Consider the following 6,000-nt stretch of genomic DNA (forward strand, 5'->3'; position numbering starts at 1 on the left):
TTCAATTTACAGCAGAAGAAGAGAATAACAACATGTTACCCTTCCTGGATGTAATGGTCCATCTATTAATAGACACATTGACCTACTACCCCCTTACCAAACCCTAAAAAGACATTTACAACAACACAAAATACCTAAACACTTTAATTCAGCTAACAATAACACAAACGCACCACCCCATTCACATGCCAAACCCCAAACCAACACAACAGACATCCTTTCTTCAACACAACCCTTTTCATTAAATCCAAATAAAGAACATAATTCTAACACAACTATAACAACTTACACAACACAACACCTTCTGATATTCTCACACAGAGAAACAACACCTCTGACCACAACATCCATGACACAAATATCCAAAACACAAATCCAACAACCTCACCCACACACAACAAAACACACAATACCTGAATAGCAATAGAATATTAAGACCAAGATCAAAACTGACCCCTGCAATGAAACATAACTTATCACATTCAATGGAACAAAATGTTACAGCCCAATCCTCAAGCCCCACAAAACCACCCACAACTGACAAGCATAATAAATGACCATATGCAAACATGCCAAATGACCATACCCAACAAGACATACACACACAGCAATCCTGCACTAAAAGAACTATACAATCCAAAAGACTGATTCTTATAGTGGGGATGATTTCACAGCATCCAAAAAGGGGGGAATGAGGTTGGCCAAACCACTTATATGCCCCATGAGGGCATCTGCTTTATCTCCCTGCAGATCAGATCCTACAGCACCTGCACGTGATGGAGCGAGATGAACCTTGTGCAAAGAATCCAGCCGGCGTACGACTGCGTATGGCGCCCTGAGAATCTCGTGCCAAACAGTTGATAGGTGCGATGGAGCTTATGTGCCAAATAGTTGATAGGCACGACTTTTGAATTTCATCTGGAGACTGACTTCTGTGTATTTGCTCTTATTAATATGACTTTTTACGAGTGAGCTGTTTATGAGCACGCTATATGCACATGCCATACTGTAACCATTTTTAACTGTTATGTAAATGTATGCACATGCTCCCTTTTCATTTAGCCCTTTGGTCTGATGATGTCAACAGCTTGTTGATAAAAGCTTAGCAATACAGAAGCCTTTTTTCTTACATCCCGGAGCTCATCATTTTATTTTACTGACTTTAAATGTCCATACCTGGGATTCCAATATTTAAACTTATTAAACACACACACACACACACACACACACACACACACACATTTGTTTTCTGAGGTTTTCGCGGGTGTTTGTATGTAAGTCTTTGGTTATTCGGGTTTTCTCCCACGTAAAAGTAGAATGTCTTGGCGACATTTCGACGAAGTACCATTCGTCATCCTCAGGCTGGTGTTTTCGGCTTCGTGCTTCTAGGAGCAATGTGTGATCATAGCTGTTTCTTCCTTTTAACTGCCAATGGGGGTATGAACTGATTGGGTGGGAGTTTGGCTGTTTTCTGATTGGGTGGAGATGTGTTTTGATTGGTTAGGGCTTGGCTGTGCTCTGATTGAATGGGGGAGTATTCTGTTTGGGTGGGTCTTTGTTGTGCTCAGGTTAGTCTGAGTTGCAGGGGGATGTGAGATGGTGACTGCATTGCTGTTGTTTGGCTTTGCATTTGTGGTCTTGCCTCATCTTCATGGTGGGTGTCAGTTTGCTTCATGTATGGATTGGAGGGGTTTAAAGTGGCTAATGATGCAGCTGTGGTCTGGCTTCAGATTTGTGGTCTTGCCTCATCATTGGTATGGGTTTGGGTTTGCTTTTTGCATGGATGTGTGGTGGTGACATCCTGTGTGGTTTTTGTGAGTGTGGATCTGGTGTCATTCTTTGTGTTAGGGACTCATTTGTCAATAAGGGAGGGTTTCCAAATGGCTGGTAGGCAGGAGGTATCATCTTGTTTATTCATGCTGTGTGGGCATTTTTCTATCTCGATGGCTTCTCTGATCATTTTGTTATTAAAGTGTTCAGTTTTGGCGATAGTTCTGGTCTTTTTAAAGTCAATTTCATGTCCTATGGCTTTAAGGTGTTGCACCAGGGAAGAAGTTGGTTCTTCTTTTTTGACTGAGTTCTTGTGTTCTTCAATGTGTGTACTTATTTTTCTGTTGGTTTGTCTGATGTATGTGGTGGGGCAAGTGGTACATGGGTGCATGGGATATATATATATATATATATATATATATATATATATATATATATATATATATATATATATATGCAGGTCTTGGTATATTCAAGTCTTTTCCTGTGTAAGATTGAGAGTATCTTGGCGATGTTTCGACGAGGTTCCACCTGTCATCTTCAGGCTGGGGTCTTCGGCTTCGTGCTTGTGCGAGCAAAGTGTGATCAGAGCTGCCATCTCTCTATAAATATTGGTGGGTGGGTGTGGAGTGCCGGCTTAGTTGCTGTAGATGGGTTGGTTGGCTGTGTTGGAGCCATTGTTTGCGGATTGTTCGGCTGAGTAGGCTGAGCGACCATTAGTCTTTTGTGTTGTAACAACCTGGATAATGGGCTGTGTGGTAACATCCTGAGATCTAGTGTAGTGATATCCTGAGTTCTGTGTTGCAATATACTGGGTGGTTGGCTGTGTTGTAACATCCTGAGCTTTAGCATTGTAACCTCCTGAGTTCTGTGATGTGATGTCCAGGGCTGAAGGCTATAAAGTAACATATCGGGCTTTGGTTTGGCTCCAAGTTTGCGGTCTAGCTCTGTGTTCATGGCCTGTGTCCATTTGCTTTGTGTGGGGGTTGGAGGGAGATGCAGCAGCTGGTGATGTCGTCATGGTTTAGCTTCTGGATGGTGGTTGCATTTCATCTGAGGGATGGGTTTGGGCTTGGATTTGGGTCTGGTGAGGGTGAATGGTGGTGGCGTACTGTGTTGTTCTGGGTCTGGAGTCAGTTTTCATGGCTAGGACTCGTTCGTCGATTAGGGCTAGTTTCCAGATGTCTGGTAGGTGGGAGGTATCATCACGTTTATTCATGTTGTGGGGGTGTTTCTCTACTTCAATGGCTTCCATAATTATTCTCTTGTTGTGGTGTTCAGTTTTGGAGATTAGTTTGGTTCTTTCAAAATCAATTTCATGTCCTGTAGCTTTAAGGTGCTGGAAGAGGGAGGAAGGTTTTTTTTCTTTTCTGACTGTGTTCTTGTGTTCTGCAATGCGTGTATTTATTCTCCTATTAGTTTGTCCAATGTATGTGGCTGGGCAGATTTTGCATGGTATTTCATAGACTCCTTGGTTTTCTAGCTGGATCATGTCTTTGGGGTTTCTTAAGATGTTGGCTATTTTTTGGTCGGTGCCGAAGGCTGTCTTGATATTGTGTTTGTGGAGAATTTTGCTGATTTTATCTGTGGTGCCTTTGATGTAGGAGAGGAAGGCGATGTAATTGTACTGTTCTATGTCTCGGTTCTTGGGGGCTGTTTCCCTTTGGATTAGGTTGGTAATTGTATTTCTTTGGAATCCATTGGAGATTAATACATTTGTGAGAGTGTATAATTCAGTTTTCAGGTGGTCTTTGTTGGTTAGGTGTTTGGTTCTGGAGATGAGGGTCTTGGCTATGGAGTTGATCTGTGCAGGGTAGTGAACACTGAATTCAGTCAAAATCTGGAAAATAGACCAGACTTATCATCCCATCTCCCAAGTGTATACTTCTAGAAATAAATTGTCCTTTACTGGATTTATACATTTTTGGAATCCGATCTGTTTTTCTAATGTTTATTTAGATATTTTTATTTTTTTTAAATATTTTTTTTATAAATTGTTGTACAAGTGTATTTCTTTATCAAATTTAGAAACTTCCCATGACCCTTAAAGATTATTTATATTTTTCCCTTTTATATGAAATTTTTAGATTAGGTAAATCTTGCATCAAGAATTAATCACAATCTGACTTCCAGTTCCAGTTCCTGGTGACTCCAGTTGTGTTTTGAGACTTGTCTCCACTCCGGCTGTGTTTTCTTTGCTGGTAGACCCCCAAGTGGGTCGAAAGTCACCCTGGAAGGGTGACCATTGGGGGGGGGGCTGGCTGATGACTGCGGGAGGGCGGCAGCTTCTCCCGTAGTCCCAGCTATCTCCTTAGGGTCAACGGAGCAAAAGATTGTCCTGTAAGATAGCCAATTACCCTGCTGCATCAGCCAAAAGTCACAGGCACATCTAAGCGTGAAAGACCCACCATGGATGATCCAGGTGAAACTCCTCCTGCTCCTCTCTTCACCCTATTTTGTCTTTTTTTGCTTGTAAAAGCTTCATTGGAATTATTTCTCTGTCTTGAAAAAGCAGCTTTTGTTTGCATGGGAAGAAAGGTGTTGTAATTTTAATGATTACATTTCATTTTTATCTACTTTGGGGTACAGAAAAAACTCTGTTTTAGAGCTGTACTATTATTCTATACTGGAAGATTATTTCTTTTTCCACCTTTTTCTTTAAAAGACAGAAAAAAGGAAAAGAAAAAAATGGTGTCTGGGAAAGATTTTTTAATCTACTGAGGACATCTAGTGGTGAAAAGTTAACATTGCAATTGCTGGTTAGGGTTTGGAGATGAGATGGATTTGACCTTCAAACTATTCTTGAAGAGAAAAGATAAGCTGATGTAGCTGTGGGAATTGTGGGGGTGAATATTGTTTAACTTTTTCTAAATTCAGCCTCCACTAAAAGAAAAAAGGGACTCTCTTCAACTACTATTAAAATGGAGAAACCTCATTCACATTTAAACTGTAAACTTATATTGGAAAAGATTTATGAGGCTACTAAACAAATATGTCCTAAAATGAAAGAGTACACTACAGAGTTAAGAGCCAGAAGCTTTACTCCAAATGCTCAAACTAACTTTCAGACTGCACCTGACTATTCTATAAATCAAAATACTTCAGAAGAGAAATCAATTGAGATTAAAGAGGAATTTATTTCACCTTACAAGCACTTCATCTATATCTTTGAGGATCAGAAGAATCAAAGACTGAGACTTGAACCTTTAAAGCAACGAGGCTTCAAGGACAAGATAAATAGATGCCCAATGCAGAGGATGGGATGCTGTTTACTGACTCAAATGACATTACAAGCAACAGAAGGAGATCTATCGGCTAAAAGGGAAGCTTTGTTATGGAAACCTGCCTGGCACAAAAAGAAGGCTAGAATAAGACTGAAAAGAGAAACTGAAAATTAGATGTAATGGATTAAAAGGCACTGTAGAACTATGGACTGATTTAAGGATTAAGATTTAAAGTTAGAAGTAAGAGAAAAATGGGTGATTATTAGAATATATATTTTAAATAGACTAAGAATGTACTTTTTAGAATAATAGGCTTATTTCCATGAAAACTATTATGTAATGGAATGAAGAAAGTTCTTTAGATCTGGATTGATTCAATAATTAATTGAACATGTTAAATTAGTAAAATGATGTTTTTGTGTGATAATATGAGTGTTTTTAGGCATGATAATTACTTGGATAAAATTTGAATCTTACCTAGCAGACTGAAATGATTTAAGATTTGATATTATTTTGCGGTTAAAGAGATCGATTGATTGATGGACTATATATGTATAGGGTAAACTAATGTTTTATTTTAATCAGGATACATAGTGTGTAGTGGAAAAAGAAATAAACAAGAGTTGTGATAAAATTAAGGACTTAAGAGATCAGAATTAGAATATATCTGGAAAGGATACCTGAAGTGATAATGCGTTTATTTAAGGTTAAAGTTGACTATGGTAACTGTAAATTTATAAGGTTCTATAAATAGACTTTATAAGGTTCTATAAATAGACTTTATAGAAATTTAATCTAGAAATGGATTATTTTAAATATATTATGTTATTTGAGGGAAATAGAGAGGGAATATTTAATGTATTGATTTGAGTTATTCATATATGGTTTTATTTTTGGATGTTTGATTACCCCAGCACCATGGTGTGTCTCAAGCATTTTGTTCTAAGAAACAAAAAACCAATAAAATTTGTTTTTTAAAAAAAGAAATAATCACAATCTGAAAACT

Source organism: Crotalus tigris, unplaced genomic scaffold, assembly GCF_016545835.1.
Source record: "Crotalus tigris isolate CLP2741 ecotype Arizona unplaced genomic scaffold, ASM1654583v1 scf7180000024376.1991246, whole genome shotgun sequence".
NCBI classification, from domain to species: Eukaryota; Metazoa; Chordata; class Lepidosauria; order Squamata; family Viperidae; genus Crotalus; species Crotalus tigris.